This window comes from Ursus maritimus, unplaced genomic scaffold (genome assembly GCF_017311325.1).
Source record: "Ursus maritimus isolate PB19 unplaced genomic scaffold, ASM1731132v1 scaffold_3, whole genome shotgun sequence".
Taxonomy (NCBI): domain Eukaryota; kingdom Metazoa; phylum Chordata; class Mammalia; order Carnivora; family Ursidae; genus Ursus; species Ursus maritimus.
In genome coordinates, this window is record NW_024425563.1 from 27,895,605 (window position 1) to 27,913,180 (window position 17,576).

The window sequence follows — 17,576 nt, forward strand, 5'->3', positions numbered from 1 at the left end:
CCCCCCCCCCCCCCCGCCACCAAGATTACAGGTGGTCTTAAAAGGGAATATGAAACTTTCCAAGCAGCAAACCTCCATGTGATTCTAATAAAGTCTTTCTAGGAATTTAAACAAGCCTGTTGCGCTGTGATTTAACTAGCTGTGTTAGAAACCCCATTAACAATTAACTGAATAAAGAAAAAAAAGGCACTATCTCCATCTCACCCCCCACCTCTGACAACTTTCTTTTGCTCCTTCTCAGGCACCTATGAGGACCGCTCCCGAACAATAGAGGGGACCTAGACTGGGCGACCTCGGCTCTAGCCAGCTCTGCCTGCAGGTTGCCCTGGGTTGGGGGCACATGACTCCTTAGTTTCTTCATCTTTAAAACAGCATATTGAGCTCACTAAATTTTTTTTTTTAAGATTTCTCCCAGATCTGAAATTTCTTTCAATTTTATTTTAAACCTAAAATTTGATGTCCTAGGAAAAGTAAAATAGAAATAGTTCATATTCTTGGGATAGGATGGAAACAGGTAAATGATTTGCAAGCCACATCATTCTCTTTAAGAACATCTCCATAAATAGGAGGCAGGGGTACAGAGTGGTTAGGAACACAGGCTTTGGAGTTAGACGTGGGTTCAAACTTGAGCCCTGTCACTTTTAGGCAAGCTTGGTCAAGTTCCTTAACTTCTCATAGCCTCACTTTTCTCCACAATAAAGTTGAATTGTCCTGAGCAAGAAACGAGATGTCCTCCTAAAGCATGCAGCACAGTGCCTGTGACCCGAGAGGTGCCCAATCAGCTAGTAACAGTCATCAGCAGAGTAAACATTTTAAAAAAATTATAGTCCCATGAGCTGTAATAAAACCTTCTAGTTTTAAACACATTGTTAGATTTTATTTGGAAGAAAATGCTCAAAGACAGATGGGGAAATGGTGCGCAAATCCTAATTTCTTCAGAGTACAAAAATTATGTCCCCCATTAGGGCCCTCTGCTTTAATTGTTAGGCTTTAATGTGTTTTTATCTGACAGCTGTTATGGGTGTAGGTGGTGGTGGTGGTGGTAGTTCATGTGTGTATTTTTTGCTGCTAACTTTATTTTGCCTTCTCTATGTCCAAAGGGAGAAAAATGGAAAATAGTATATAAGAGTGCTCAGCAGGCTCAAGCTCTAAACACACACACACACACACACACACACACACACACACACAAACAAAAAACCACCTGGAGATTATTGCATAGCAAGCGGGAAGAGTAGGCTATATGCTGGGCTACAATAAAGGGAAAAGTTCTAAATTTATTTTTTAAATGGCAAAAGCTTTCAAAGCCTGTTATTTTAAATGACTAGGGGTGTCTTCTATGTTTTTAGGGCAGTGGCTAATTTCAGTTTTAATATTCTTGTGTAAATCATTAGACGAGCACGGATCCTCTATAGCTCTAAGCAGTCTGTCAGGTTTTCCTAGTTGCGGTATTAAAATCTGTCCTCTTTTCAATAAGTTGTTGATCTCAATAATTTTTATATACCAAGTAAGTTTTAATTTGTGTTTTAAAGTGGTTTTACACGTTTCGTTTAAAGAAGGATTGAAAAGTTGATTCAATACTTAGTGATTCAGAAACTTGTATTTTACAGTTACCATAGCATCCAAGACATTCATGTAGTTGAATAATTACTCTAATATGCTGATTTTTATGAAAATAATCGCTGGGAGAGGTTGGCATCGTTGCGATGGGGCTTCTGAAGATGTTGCTTGAATGTTCTCAGCTGGTTCCTGGTACAGCGCCTTCCCAGTTGGTGGACACCGAAACTTCCCCCACCTCTGCCCCCAACATTTGTCGGTTCTCTGACACACGTGTGGTGCACAGGTGCCCGTCCTCACCACCCTCAGAATAGTGCCCCTCTCTCCTCCTCGCTGCTAGCTTTCTCTCCTCCTCGCTGCCAGCTTTCTCTCCTCCTCGCTGCCAGCTTTCTCTCCTAACAGGCTTCGTTCTTTAAGCTCTTCTCATTACCTGATATATTTACTGGCTGTTGTTTGTCTCATCACTGTGTTATCTCAATTTGGGTGATTTGCTGTTGACTAGCCCCCCCCAACCAAATCTAATTTCCAGAGGAAAATTTTCATTGTCTTCCTGCTACTTTTATACCTAGTTGGTTTTTTAGAAAACTGCCTACTGATTAGTACACGCTAAATAAATACTAGAGCGAGTGTTTTCTTTTCCAAAGAAAGAACAGAATGTAGAATTTATGTTCGCAGTTCTTTTTTATTCAAAAAAAGTGAATTGATTGGATATAAACTTCAAATTATGGCATTATCTAATTAGTACCACTGTAAGTTTGTTGGAATATGCTTCAAAGTCTTTCTCCAGAGGAATTACAGTTTTTATTAGTCCAAAGACTTCTATAGGACTAGAAATCTAAAGACTTAATGAAAAAAACTTCTTGTCCAAAGAACTTGAAATTCAAAGTCCTTATTGTCTACTGTGAGACTTCCTTTAATAGCTTTTTGCCTAACTATGATGGAGAAAGTAGATTTGTAATATCTATTACCTGCCAACATTTTATATTTAGACCATTTCTGTGATATGTGGTGAAACTGTAGGACAGTTTTCATATATGAGAATGATATATAACCACACTTATTAAAGGCAAAAAAGAAAACTAGATTTGAGCTTTGTTTATACTATCTTTGTGGAATCAATGAAAGTCCTTTGGCTTTTTTTCTCCTATAGTAACTCCTGATTTGAAAGTCATATTTATTTCAGAATTTATTCTGTCGATTTTGTTTCATAAACACTTTTACTCCATTTACATGGGCTCCAAAAAAACTTCATGAAAATATTCTCCCCAACAACTGACGAGAACAAAGTCAGTGCCTTGATCATGAGAGACAGGAAGGTCAGGGATCTGTCAGAGGGAAGGGGGTGGCAGGGAGGAGGGAGCAAGCAAAGACCGTCTGACTCCTGTCAGCTTGTGTAAAGACTGTAAAGGGGTCAGAGCCCAGTGTGGATCCAAAGCAGGAAGAAATTCAGGAGCCTGAAGAGTCCGTGAACTAGAAAACAGGATGAAGCCTGGCGGTAGTGAAACACAATAGCAGCAGAAAAACTTGGTCAACATATATTGCTGCAAAGCTGGCCTCCTTTGGAAGACCCTGACAAAGAGCAAAGCAGGTTTGGGGTTGGGGGGGGGGTGGTAATGACAGATCCAAAGGGAAGAAAGTGGGTTAGTGGAAAGTAGTGATGGGTAGAACAGCCCCTGAAAATACAGAAACAATTAAAAGAAATCTCTTCAAAAGTAGTCCCAACTCCTCTACTAGTGTATTTAGTCCTGACGTCCGTTTCACAAAGAACATCCAGTCCTAAGGAGTACTTGCTAATCCTCTCTTTATGACCATAGCTAGAGTTTCGCAAAGTGGGGCATTGGTAATGGGACATCAAATCACATCGCAGCCATGGTTCCACATCGAGACTGTATTTGAAATGCCTAAAAATCATTAAGTTGATAATGGGGAGGATAGCAAATGAATTTGTTTCAGCTCGATGGATGGGTGGATGTTCTGATTGTAAAAAGAATCATCACAACTTTAACAATACCAGTGTTGATGACATGAACAGAGCGAGCACAGAGTTTGTAAGTATTAAAATGTCTAATCACTCATCCTGGGATCCTTCATATCCTTGAGGATAGTACATTAATATCCACATCAGAAGAAAATTTTACTTTCGTGACTTAAAAAATCAGTGTGTTGCCTTTATAAAGATATGAGTATATATTTTAGTGCCTTTGCTTATTTCATATATCAGTACTTCTGAAAATTTTTTAAAATTTGAATGTGGGCTAGAGGAATATAGCAGTAGACCAAATATCAGTCAGAAAATTTGAATATCCAGGGGCGCCTGGGTGGTGCAGTCCTTAAGCGTCTGCCTTCGGCTCAGGGCGTGATCCCAGCGTTCTGGGATCGAGCCCCACATCAGGCTTCTCTGCTAGGAGCCTGCTTCTTCCTCTCCCACTCCCCCTGCTTGTGTTCCCTCTCTCGCTGGCTGTCTCCCTCTGTCAAATAAATAAATAAAACTTTAAAAAAATTTTTGAATATCCACTATTTCCACCTTGGTGAGATTGGTAACATTTTTTGCCAGTGAATTCTTCAGGTTTGTCTTTAACCACTTTCTCTTCGCTCATAGTAGTTAATCCCTATCTTTCCTACAGACAAATCCCCTTCCATTTCTTCTCCCAACCCTAATTCAGTCTCTACCCTGCCCGCTCCGCCCCCCCAAAAAACCTGTTTCAACAACTTTTGTACTGATCTGCCTGTGTTCACCTGTCTTCCAGACTGTTCAGGAATTTCAGAATACTATTTCTATTTCTACCAGAAAATTTCTAGTGCTTCCTGTTGCTAATAGGATTAGATGCACATTCTTTAGCCTGCCATTCTAATTCGTCAAAAAAATCTGGCCCCATCTAATCGTTTCCAGCCTTTTCTCCTTAAGGTACTCAACACAAACCCCTGCCTTCAGCAAAATCAGTCTGTTCATATACCTGACCATGCTTTTACTAACTCAACCCTATTTCTTCCGCTCTCACTTAACCTAGTACCGGTCTAGTACTAGGTTACATGTGTTCTCGCACTAGTACAGGTGTGCCAAGAAGAGTAATTTGTTTTCTCTCTAATCTTCAGGAGCAGAATGTTCACTGCTGCCAAGGTACTTTGTCCCCACACCCGTGGTTTTGAGGGAACTGGTCATCTTGTCATGGGTTGTCCTGTACCGGAAGAGTGGGCTTCCCTTCCTTCTGTCTGCCTAGAACATTATGTAAAATTCTTAGCCAGAACGCCCTTTGCGACATTGAAGGAAGAGATATGCTTATTTAGAAAATTCCTTCTTTGTATACTTGGTAGGTTGATTGTCCAATAAATGGACTCCCTAAACTACAACTTCTACCCTATATGTTCCTTCCAATGTGGGGCCCAGCCATGGGACTTGCTCTGGCCCCTGGAACAATAGCAAACTTGGCACAAGCAGAGGCTTGAAAGAGCACTCATGCATTTTCACTTCCTCTCTTGTTCTCTGCCTTAGCATGAGGATACGTATGGGCTAGATCACTACAAGAGCAGAAATGAAGAAGCCCAGTTGTTTTGGCCAAGGTCTGAGACATGAGTGAGCCCCAACGAAATGAACAAAGCCAGCTGGCCAATTTAGCGCTGACCCATAGATGGATGAGTGGGTCATGCAGAGCCCTGATTGGATCAGTAGTAGTTCTCAGTGAAAAATAGGTTTATGAGAAATAATAAATGATTGATGTTTTAAGGTACTAAGTTTTAGGGTGATAGGTTACACAGCAAGGCTGCTACTGTTCACTCTTGTCTTGCTACTGAAGCCTGTTGACTTTTTTCCTTGTACACATCAGATCAAGAATTGGATTCGTCCTAATCCTTGGCCCAGGCTGTAGTTGTCTGTACATGTAATTATGTATGTAATCTTTCCTGTATGATATGCCTTTCTATAACTATGTGATAATTTGACCATTTTATCAAAATGGGCAGTTCAGTGATTTCCAGATTCTGGCTACTTGAGACAGTGCTAACAGAAGTGTCTTGTGTCGCTCTCCGGGAGGATATATGCTGTTTCTCTTGAGAGTGTACCTAAGAGTAAAATTGCTGAACTGATGACAATGTAAACGTTATCTAAGATAATGCTGCCCTTTTTCAAGCTTTAGCAACAGTTATAGCAATATACATTGCTTCCACTTGTAAGATTCTTTTATCATCTTTGCTTTTTACCACTTACTACCTTCTTTTGCTAGATTTTCATAAACTTTTTTTTTTAAGATTTTATTTATTTATTTGACAGAGATAGAGACAGCCAGCGAGAGAGGGAACACAAGCAGGGGGAGTGGGAGAGGAAGAAGCAGGCTCATAGCGGAGGAGCCTGATGTGGGGCTCGATCCCAGAACGCCGGGATCACGCCCTGAGCCAAAGGCAGACGCTTAACCGCTGTGCCACCCAGGCGCCCCTCATAAACTTTGTTTTCTATGCATAGCTATATTATCTTCTGAAGGCAGGGAAGGGATCCTGACTTTCACTTTGTTACTTTGCACATAGGCTTCAGAACATAGTGGATACAAATTAAATAATGGCAATTAGTTGCTTTTTATGTACTTTTAAATTAAGAGGCAGTATAAAAATTACTTGATACTTCTCATGTTTCCACTTCAGGCTGACTTAGGTATCCTGAATCTGCATTCATAGATACCCTGAACATTCTCTATTATAGAATTATAATAACCATTCATACTCTGTCCAGTTATGATTAGCTCCTTGTAGACTGGAGCATATTAGTCACCACTGTTTGACCAGGCTGTTAATACAGGTGTGGTTTTATCAAATGAGTCATTCAACAGCATGTATTGATAACCATGTGAGACTCTTTGAGAGAAAGAATGGATGGGTAAGATTTGCTCTAAGAATGTGATGTTTGGCTGCCTGGCTGGCTCAGTCAGCAGAGCATGCGCCTCTTGTACTCAGTGTCATGGGTTCAAGCTCCGTGTTGGAGATGGAGTTTACTTAAAAAAAAAAAAAAAAAAAAAGTAGTGATACTTAACATTAATCAGCAGGAGAAATACGTTAGGTACAATAGAGCTTTTTTCTTTCCCCACTGAAATAGAACAGCTGTTAACCTAATAGCAGAAGCTTAGAAAATGAAGAGAAACGGAGAACAAGCTGGCAAAATAGAACATAATCGTATAGAGAGAATGTAATGGTCTAACAGGGGATTGCTTCTTCCATGATTTTGACATCCCAGTTGAAAAGATATCAGAAATAAGTAGTTCACAGAATCTATTTTGATTAGTGGTTTTGAAGCTGTTTCCAAAAGCCCTTATACCAGAATTCAAAAACAGTTTTAAAAAATAGACAGTCTTTGTTTTTTTACTCTTGGTGGGTATTTAACATACACACGGAAGTGTTGCTCAGGTCAGTTGAGTATAATTCTCATTGGTCACTCTGGTCAGTGAAAGAACAAGAATATGATTATTTGAGAACAATATCTGTTTACTGAAAAATATTGTCCCAGTAGGTAGTGATTGTGCAAATTGTGTTTTTATGAACATTACATGAAACAAATATGGCACATATTTAAGGAGGATGAGAGGGCTCAACTCCTCTCATGAAATGTAAAAAGCTATAGGAGGAAAGCTGATCAAACCTGATCATCCAGATTTCTAGGCTGATGTAGGCTGTGATGACCAAGGCAGAAAACTTGGGTCAAGGGAGTCAAAAAGTACAAACTTCTAGTTATAAAATAAGTCATGCGAATGTAACGTACAACATGGCGACTGTAGTTAATAATACTGTATTGCATATTTGAAAGCTGCTAAGGGAGTAGATCTTACAAGTTCTCATCACAAGAAAAAAAAGAAGCATAACTGTGAGGTGATGGATGTTAACTAGACTTCCTGTGATCATTTTGCAAATTATACAAGTATCGAATCATTATACTGCACACCTGAAACCGATGTTGTATGTCCTTTATACCTCAGTTTAAACAATGATTAAGGAACGGACCTGAGGGGTGCCTGGGTGGCTCAGTTGGTTAAGCGACTGCCTTCGGCTCAGGTCATGATGCTGGAGTCTCAGGATCGAGTCCCACATCGGGCTCCCTGCTCAGCAGGGAATCTGCTTCACCCTCTGACCCTTCCCGCGCTCATGCGCTCGCGCGCTCTCTCTCTCTCAAATAAATAAATAAAATCTTTAAAAAAAAAAAAAAGGATGGACCTGAAATGAGTAAAACTGTAAAATGAGTAAGATAGCTACAAGAGCATAGGAAGGTAATGTTTCAGGTTGCAAACACTGCAGAGAATATGGATAAGCTTATTATGCTTCGCCATACCACTTTTAGCTTTGGACACAAATACACCTTTTTATTCAAAGGAAGACAAGTTTCCCGTAAGTTTAGTCTTTGCCTTGGCCTTAAGTAAGACACAATTGTGGACTTCTGATAAGATCTGTTTACTGTTTCCAAAACTTGCACTTAATTACAGACAACTATATTGTTCACATTAGACTTACTAAGGAGATCTGAGAGAATGAAAATGTTAGGTGCCATGTTTTAATTTTATGGTATAGAATTATATATTCTGTGTAACTTTGAGATGTTTTCATATCATAGTAGTAATGGGCATTATAAAAATGAGTTATAAGGGAATCATCAAAAAGGACATAGAAGTCTACCTCATACTTTTAAAAATTGAGGTGTTTAAAAGTTTAAAGTGAAAGTCCTTCTGTATTCTCTGATCAGCAGTATTAACAATTTTGTGCATATATCTTCATTATATTAAAATATTTGATTTATAGTAGTTTTAGAGGTCTCATTTTCACAGTGATATTTTTGCTACCATCAACCACATACATTAATGTTCTGACCATTAAAGTCATATCATGAATAAATAGGTTAAAAATTATTTCTTAATTAAAATTATTCCTGCAATTTGCATTTCTACAAAATCAGTTGGTTGTAATAAATTATATAAAATGAAAAATTGAACTTTGTGATACAGAGTACAAATTGCATTAATGATTGATAGGTAATATGCATGAAATGAAAAATTACTAAGCAGGGAGGAGAAAGTGTTTATCCCGCTACCAAATATTCAGTGAATGGATTATAGCTGTGATCATCCCTCTAATGTTTCTCATAGTAATTGTCAGGAAGAGGTATGAAGAATCATGGGATCTTAATAATATGCCTTGCCATTTTAATTGCTGAGACAAGTAAGAGAATCTTAATTGCCAGGAGACGCATTACTAATTAAAGTGTCATTCTACATTCATTCTGAAATAATTAGTTTGAATATTTGTAGGAGCTGAGATATAAATTTAGTTCCAAATTCAACAGCATACCCACAACAGACTTTGTTAAAGTGATCTATGGTTAAGAAAGGTTAACAATCATAAAATTTTTAATGTTTCTTTAATTTGGTACAATTTAATTTTTATTGGATTATTGAACTTGAACGAATGGAGTTCATAAAATCGTAAAACTTAGTATGGTTTTTAAATTGCTGTAACACTTAGTTGAATTCCTAAATTCCTTTCAGATTTCAGGGATATTGATATTTTGTTTTGGCATTTATCACAATTTGGGAAAAACCTTTAATGAATAATGATGTCAACACAGTTACATTATAATGTATGAATTACAAGGTCTGTTAGCACGACATGGCAACTTATAAATGTAGTCATGATTTAGTGGACTTTTAAAATTCGGGACTGAAGTATTTAAGTTTGAGATTAAGTAGTTAAGACTTATGTACATTGTTACATATATTCTAGGTCATTGCTTCTTACTATATAACATTCCATGGTATTTATCACATTTTATCTATGCAGTCCTCCAACGATGAACACCTGAATTGTCTCCAGTCCATCATAATAAATAGTGCTCCAATTGTCTCCCTTTGTGTCCACTTGTAGGCCTATGTAAGAATTTCTCCGCCATGTAGCAGAGAATACAGGTACTTAATTTCATTAAGTATTCCGGGATTGCTTTCCAGATTATCTGTTCCTATTTACAGTCCTACTTCCCTGTATCATTACCCCAAATTAGTACATGTACATTTCTAATTTTTGCTTTTTCTGATGAGTGGGAAATAATGTTTTATTATGTTTCATCAGCCTGAAAATCTATCCCTATGCATTTCCACTAGTTAGGCTGCTGTTTTCGTGATTCATGTGTTCGTTCTTCCCTGCCAATTCACTTTTTTGTTTTAAATTCTTTTCATTGTTTTGCAAATGTCCTTTCTCTATATCAACATTGTCCAGTAGAACTTCAGCGATGGAAATATGTACCTGGACCGTCCAGTAGGTTAAACTGCTGTGATGCTAAGTTGAATTCCTCAATTTCTTTTAGCTTCTCGGGGTATTGTTATTTTTTCATTATTTTGTTTCAGGATTTATCACCGTGTGGGGACTATGCATGACTTTTGAGCACTTAAAATGTGGCTAGCATAACTGAGGAGCCAGCATTTTTATTCTACTTAATTTTTGTTAATTTAAATGTAAATAACAGGGTGCCTCGGTGGCTTAGTCAGTTAAGCATCCCACTCTTGATTTCAGCTCAGGTCTTGATCTCAGGGTCCTGAGTTCAAGCCTAGCGTGGAGCCCAGGTTTAAAAAAATTAAATAAATAAAAATAGCCATATTTGTCTACTCTGTTAGCAGAGAGGTCCTAGATAATCTTTTGTTGGTTTTAACTATTACCAACATCCTCTTGATCTATAACCTGCTGGATAACCTTCTTGAACAGAAATGCTTAGTAGTCAAATCCATCAGTCTTCCTCCCATGTATTTGTGCTTTTGGAGTTCTGTTAAAAGTGTCCTCCATCTCTAAACAGAAATAATCTCCATTTTCTTCTTTTAGGTTTATACATTTATGTTTTATTTTTAGGTCTTTAATCCGTATAGAGCTTCCTTTGGAATATGGCATGAGAAAGGCCTCCAACTTTTTCTCAACAAGCCAGTTTTCCCACCTCATGGGAAATCCACCTCCACTTCTGCTTTTGTGATATAAAAGAAGGCCTGGTTTGTAGTAAGCTAACTTGATCAATTCTCTTATTCTGTCATCTGCAAGTAATAGGGTTTTTTTCCTCTTAATTATGTCCTTTCCTTTATAATATGGGCCAGGCCGCTAGTGCTATATTACTTAGAAGTGACAGCAGGCAAACTTGCGTTTTCCCAGTCTTAGAACTAAATCTGTATTAGGTTGTCCAGAAAACAGAACCAATAAGATACACAAATGTGTGTGTTTATATTAGATGTATCATAAGGAATTGGCCCATGGAACCATGAAGTTTGGCAATTCCAAAATCTAGAGAGCTAATGTCTGAAGGCCCAAAGTTACTCTAGAACCAGGAAGAGCCAATGTCCCAATTTGAAGGCCATCAGGCAGGACTTGATGTTTTAGTTCAAAGACTGTCAGGCGAATTCTCTTACTGGAGGGAAGGTCAGGTTTTTGTTCCCTTCAGACCTTCAACCAAGATGAGGTCCACCCACTTTAGAGAGAGCAGTCTACTTGGTCTACCAATTTAAATGTTAATTTCATCCAAAAAGCATCCTCACAGGAACACCCAAAATAATGTATGACCAGATATGTGGGCACCCTGTGGCTCAGTCAAGTTGACCCATAAAATCGACCATCACAGTATCTAAGATTTTTTTTATTAAGAATATTTGCTTTATATTCTTGGTATGCAGCTTTGCTAAATTTCTTAAACCAAAAATGGTTAAACTTTATCAAATGCAATTGCTTTCTCATATCAAATTAGTAGTACTTTAATTCTCCTTTAACCATCAGTATGGTGATTTACATTGGTGGGTTTTCTGATGTTAAATCATCCTTATATTTACAGAACACAATGTTTTATTCGTTATTTTAAATATAAATATTCTCAGCAGTGGCAAAGTACAGAGATCACCAAATTCCTTATCTATAAACTGATGATGATTCACAGCATTCACACATAGATACCGAATGAGTTTAACCTTCAGTCTGCTTCAGAAATGATGTATATCTAACAGTGGAGTGGAAGCAAGAAAGGAAATATTTTCTTGTTTTAAAATTCCCGTAGATACTAATTTTTGATGCAACGTAGCTAGAACACATGTTAGAATCCTCTTCTTTCAGACCCAGTCAAAATTTTTCACAGGTGTAAAATATTAAGTATTTATGCCATGAGTTTTCATTTTTAGGCCACAAGTTTTTTTGGAATAGTGACTCTGTCAGATCTCTTCGATTGTATTCTCCTTGGAGTTCATCGCACTTCTTTGATGTAAAAACTAATATTTCTCAGGGCACCTGGGTGGCTTAGTGGTTTAAGTGTCTGCCTTCAGCTCAGGTCATGATCCTAGGGTCCTAGGACTGAGCCCCGTGTCTGGCTTCCTGCTCAGTGGGGAGTCTGCTTCTCCCTCTGCCCCTCCGCACTGCTCATGCTCTTTCGTTCTCTCTCGCTGTCTCTCAAATAAATAAAATCTTTAAAAACAAACAAAAAAACGCTTCTCATCAAATTTGGGAAGTTTTTGGCCATTACATTTTCAAATATTTTTTCTGCCTTTTCTCCTGAGACTTCCATTTTGTGTATGTTGGTGGTGCTGCATACATGGAATCCCAGCGATCCCTGAGCCAATCATTGCTCCTTTTTCTTCCCCTCCTCCTTTATTTCTTTTCCTCAGACTGGATAACCTCAGTTGCCTTTTTTCATACGCATGGCTTCTTTTGCCAGCTCCAGTCTACCATTGAGTCCTTTTAGTGAATTTTTAATATCCATTCTTTTAAATGCCAGAATTTGATAATTCGTTTTCTTATTGACATTCTCTTTTTGATGAGACATGGTTTCATAATTCTGTTGTCAGTGTTTTCTTTAGTTTTGGAAAATATTTAAGTGTTGTCTAATATTGTGTGTCTTCTGCCTTATTCTATGGAGATTATATTATAAAATCTGGGTTTGGAGAAACCCAATTACAAACATTTCTATGAGGATCCTTGCCCTGTCGCAGATTTTCTCCCTTTCTCCAATAGTGAGAGGTAGTCTAGGGTTTCTTCTAAGGTCTTTTTATCCCCTCATCCTCTAGTGTGGTTGGAAAAGTAAGAGTAAGACTTACAGTGAAATTCTTTGAAAAGTTCTAGAAGTCTCCAAAAAAACATGTGAGTCACTTTTGGTGATGTTAGATTCAATATTACATCCCATCAATCTGCAATCTTACCATTATCCTTGAAAACAAGGTCTATTTGCCATGGACTTCTTGTCAAAGTTTCAAATACATGTGTCTTCAGTAATGCAGTGATATTCTTCATAAGTTCTTAAAGGAATATATGGTCAATATAAATAATAACTTGTGCCCTTTCTGTATAAATCACGTGAGCATACTGGAAAGAGTCCTTGACAGCAGCAAGCAGTAGTTTAAATAGGACATGTAGCCATTGTCTGGTAGAATATTACCCTTTTAGAATACACATCTGTTACGCTACTAATTAGCAAGATGGTGAAGCATATGATTTCTTATACCTGTGACATCAAAATAAAACAAAGTAATTGCTTTAAATATATTTAAAGGAGCTAGTCCCTTTATATATAATCATATTTAGTTCTTACAACTTGATGTGAGGTTATATATGATATAATTTATATGATGTATTTCTAGATATCATTTATACGATATTGATGTCACTATTATTTCAATTTACAGAGAGATTACTGAGGCAAAGGAAGTCAAGGAATTTGATTCAAGTCCTATAACTACTAAGTGGCCATGGTTTAAACCCATTTGTCTGCTTCCAGGGGTTGTTCCCTAAACCACTAGACAACGCTGCTTAATAACACACAATACTTTTCTGAAGTGATTACACTAGGAGTTCACAAAAAAAGTCAAACGCTGCCAAAGGCCAGGCAAATCAAATAAATGCATGAAGTCATTAAGAATAAGGTCATGAAGAGTGGAATAGTCCAGATTATGGGAATCAAGAGAACATGAAAAGCACTGCAAACTGTATATTTTTAATGCTGTGCTTTCAAAGCACATCTGCAGGCCAGATCTGTCCCATAAAGTCACCATTTTGCATCTCTTGGTTTATGGAAATTATCTCTCTCTATTCTTTGAAAAATTTTTAAGGCTTTGCTGGTTGCCGCAAACTCAAATAGCACTTATTTTTTAATGAGTAAGGGACTTTAAGGAGTTACATATTTTTTCATTGATTTCATTGAGATAAGAGAATGAAAGGAATTTTAAAATATTTTGGAAGTTTCTTCATATGTTCTCTTAAAATAATGAATTCCTCATTGATGGACACTGCTCTTACTCTGGCATCTAACCAATGACCTTTTCCATTGTCTCTGTTGTGGTTATCTGACATTAAGGTTTTAGAGACGTGGCCCTATTGGTTACTGAATAACTAATTGGAAAATCCTTCATACTAAGGTCTTGATTTAGGACGTAATCCAACATCGGTCTAATATTTATTCATCCTCTCAGAATTGCGTCCACCCATAGACTTGGAGTGATGAATATCTTAATTCATAAGTATGTTTTAAGTCTGTGTCTTGGTCATAAATATAAAAAGCACATCTGCTTAACCTCTTTTAGCCAAGTGAATATACTTGAGCCCCTCTGTGTAGTTATTTTGCTAAAATAATGTTGGGAGGTCTTTGTGGAAATAGGCTTTGCATGTTAAAAGCTCAGAGTATTCCTAGTTCTAGGAATTTACAAAAGCAAATGGTTTAGATTGTTTAAATGTAAAATTTTAAAGGTAATAAAAGTCCTCATAGTAAATGCTTTGGAGTTTAAATAAAAATCAAAATCATCCCTTTAAAACAGTTCAATAAATAGAATTTAGAGCACTAGATATTCAAACTCCTAAATCAGTGGCAAATTAGGTAATACACGGGGCTGGAGATGTGAATATTATATAATGAGGATAATAAAGGAGTTGAATGTGGTGTGCCTCGGGTGCACGTTAGTAGCTAATTCCAATAAGAATGCTTTGCAATCATTTGCTGGTTGAGACGCGTGTGTTCAGCTAAATGGAAATCTTGGACGTTCTCTCATACACCCCATTATTTGTAATTGAACACCTGATTTCTATCATGCAACAAATTAACATCTGCACTGGATCTGTCTTTTATGCATAAGGATACACTGATTAGAATTTTGCCGATAGGCAGACACTTGAAAACAAAAAGACAACATTGTGAAACACTTCCAGCCATAATTTTTGATTACATATTGAGAATCGTTTAATTATCTTACTCCATTTAATTAGCCCTTCTACTTAGGTCAATTGCTTTTTTTATTAGCATGACGTGTTGGCAATTTGTTAATTGGCATGAAATAACATGAGACTTTCTGGGATTTTGTATGAGATACATATTCCATGTGTGCTTAAGGAAGTTACGGGAAATGCAGAGGTAAATGTATTCATTAGTCCCCTTACAGCATTTGCCAGTGTCACTATGTGGTGCTACCGAAACCCATATTTCTGCCCTTTGATTTCCGTTCTTCCATTATGTAGAACGAGTTTGTTGGTTTGAGTGGTGACAAAATTTGTAGACCCTCCCTGGGTATACAGTTAAAATAGAAGGTTCTTTTCTGAAATTAAGAGAATGATAAAAAGTGAAGAAGGGGGGCACCTGGGTGGCTCAGTCGGTGAAGCGCCTGCCTTCAGCTCAGGTCATGATCCCAGGGTCCTGCGATCAAGTCCTGCATCAGGGCTCCCTGCTCAGCGGGGAGTTTCTCCCTCTCTCTCTGCTGCTCGCCCTGCTTGTGCTCTTCCTCTTTCTCCCTCTCAAATAAATCTTAAAAAAAAAAAGAGAGAGAGAGAGAGAGATGGGTGTGTGTGTGGGGGGGGGTGATAGGTGAGAGGGAGATAGGCAGAGAGATACATGAGCCTAAGAACATTATTAAAAAGATTTAGTCAGTATCAAGCCTTTAAGCGCCAGTCCTCTTTGCCAGTGTTTTCTGTTTTAAATAATTTTGGCATATCAGCAGTTTCCTTTTGCAGCTCAGGCCCCCCAGTTTAGTGATTCCATATATGTTCATTGAAGTAAAAAAAGAAAAAAAAATAAGTAGAAGCTTAGACATTTTTAAATGAATTACAGAATACTATATCCCCAAATATCTATGGAGTGTATGTGAAGGTATTATCACACCTAGGAAGAAAAGTTTAGTTTCTTCCAGAGGTTTCCTCTAGGATCTGGCACAGACTTGTGCCCGCGCTGGGGGAGGCAGGTGTGTGCCCGCAGCCCATTTCACCACTAACGCTTAACTGTTGCATTATATTCAATTAAGTACAAATCACTTTTTTCCCTAAACCCTAAATTATTATCACAACTTTGAGGAAATGTGTCATGGTGAGAATGGAGACCATAGAATAAAGTTAGTTTTCCTGTTAGTCATTTCTTGATATCCTACTTTCTTCTAAATAGAATTTGTGATTACATCATACCAACATAAAATTAAAGAGCTCGAGGAGTTTTGGGGATGACTTGGCCCAACGTGAGTGTTGTGTAAGGAAAACACAGAGGGCAAGAGTGGTAGGGCTTACTGAAATATGCGCAAGTATTTATGCAGCTGACCCGTACTGAGAGTATGCTGGGCGAAGTACCAGGGCGGACATTCTGGCAAATACAAAGATAAATTTACATGAACTCCTTCCCAGTGAGAACCGGTCCATTTTCCTTTGTTGTTAGTAATTTTTTCATCCACTTGGGGGCACTGTGATCAAATTTTAGAAGAACAGAAAAGTTATTTTGATTTCTGTCACTTAGAAATAATTGTTATTCTAAGGAAATCTTAACTGATTGTATAATTTTAGGTAGAAACACATTTCAAAATATATAGGCGTAGCTGTGATTTTTGTTTTGTTGAAGTTTCAGAACAGGTATAGATTAATGAGTGGTTAATGTTTGGTCCCCGGACCAGAGCACCAGGAGCAGAGTCTCAGGCCCAATCTACTCAGAGCCCAGCAAGCTCTCTGTGTAAGATTTCATCACTTACTAACATTTGAAAATCACTGAACCAGGATAAGTGGGTTTTGACGTGTTTTTGAATTTCTAACTGCTCAGACAATTATTAGGTTAAAAATTAGCTTATCACATATACCTGATATATTGTGAACATGTATTTCTAGGAAATGTTCCTTTACGCTCTAAGTCAATGAATCTGAAAAAAATATGCTGTTTTTGGCCCATGATTATATAGCTGGGTCTATAGCACTCAGAGGAAAGGTTAGTTGAGTAGTCACTTTCACCCCCCCCACCCCCCCAAGTTTTTTTAATCAAATGAAAATTGGAAATGTCACTTGTTTTATGTAGATTAATCGGTCAATTAATGGAATTTCTCAAATCTTTGTGATGACATCCAGACATGGCCTAGATTTCAACATCATGCTGCTGACAGTATTTCTTTACGTTTTAGAAGCATCTTTACATTTAAAGATCTATTATTGATTGGGTCATTAGCTTCTCCTGTGAGGCAATTAAGAAACCAATCATTAGAGGCACCTGGCTGGCTCGGTCCATGGAGCCAGTGACTCTTAATCTCAAGGTCAGAAGATTGAGCCCCACATTGGACCTAGAGCTTACTTTAAAAAAAAAATAAATCCAAAAAAATAAGAAAAGTAGGAAAAAAAATCATTTAGTCTATTTACGGTCAGTAAAAACAGACTCTGCTAAGACCAGTTTTAGAATTCTTATCCATCTAAGTGTAACATTTAGTATAGTGACTATACTAATTCTCTTTAAAAAGTAGTTTTGGGGGCGCCTGGGTGGCTAGTCGTTAAGCGTCTGCCTTCGGCTCAGGGTGTGATCCCAGGGTCCTGGGATCGAGCCCCACATCAGGCTCCTCCACTATGAGCCTGCTTCTTCCTCTCCCACTCCCCCTGCTTGTGTTCCCTCTCTCGCTGGCTGTCTTTGTCTCTGTCAAATAAATAAATAAAACCTTTAAAAATTAATTAATTTTTAAAAAGGTAGTTTTGTTCCTCTGTTGCTGAGAGTTTGTGGAAACTACTGGAAGGAAATACTGCTGCACTTAAGAACTCCGAACCTCTAGTGTTTTAGTCAG

The 17,576-nt window shown here is 37.8% G+C and overlaps 1 protein-coding gene across 3 annotated transcripts in view; it reads left to right on the top strand.

The window, feature by feature from the left end:
* Window positions 1-17,576, top strand: part of CADPS2 (calcium dependent secretion activator 2) — a 528,567-nt gene that overhangs the window by 316,649 nt on the left and 194,342 nt on the right. The window lies entirely within an intron of this gene.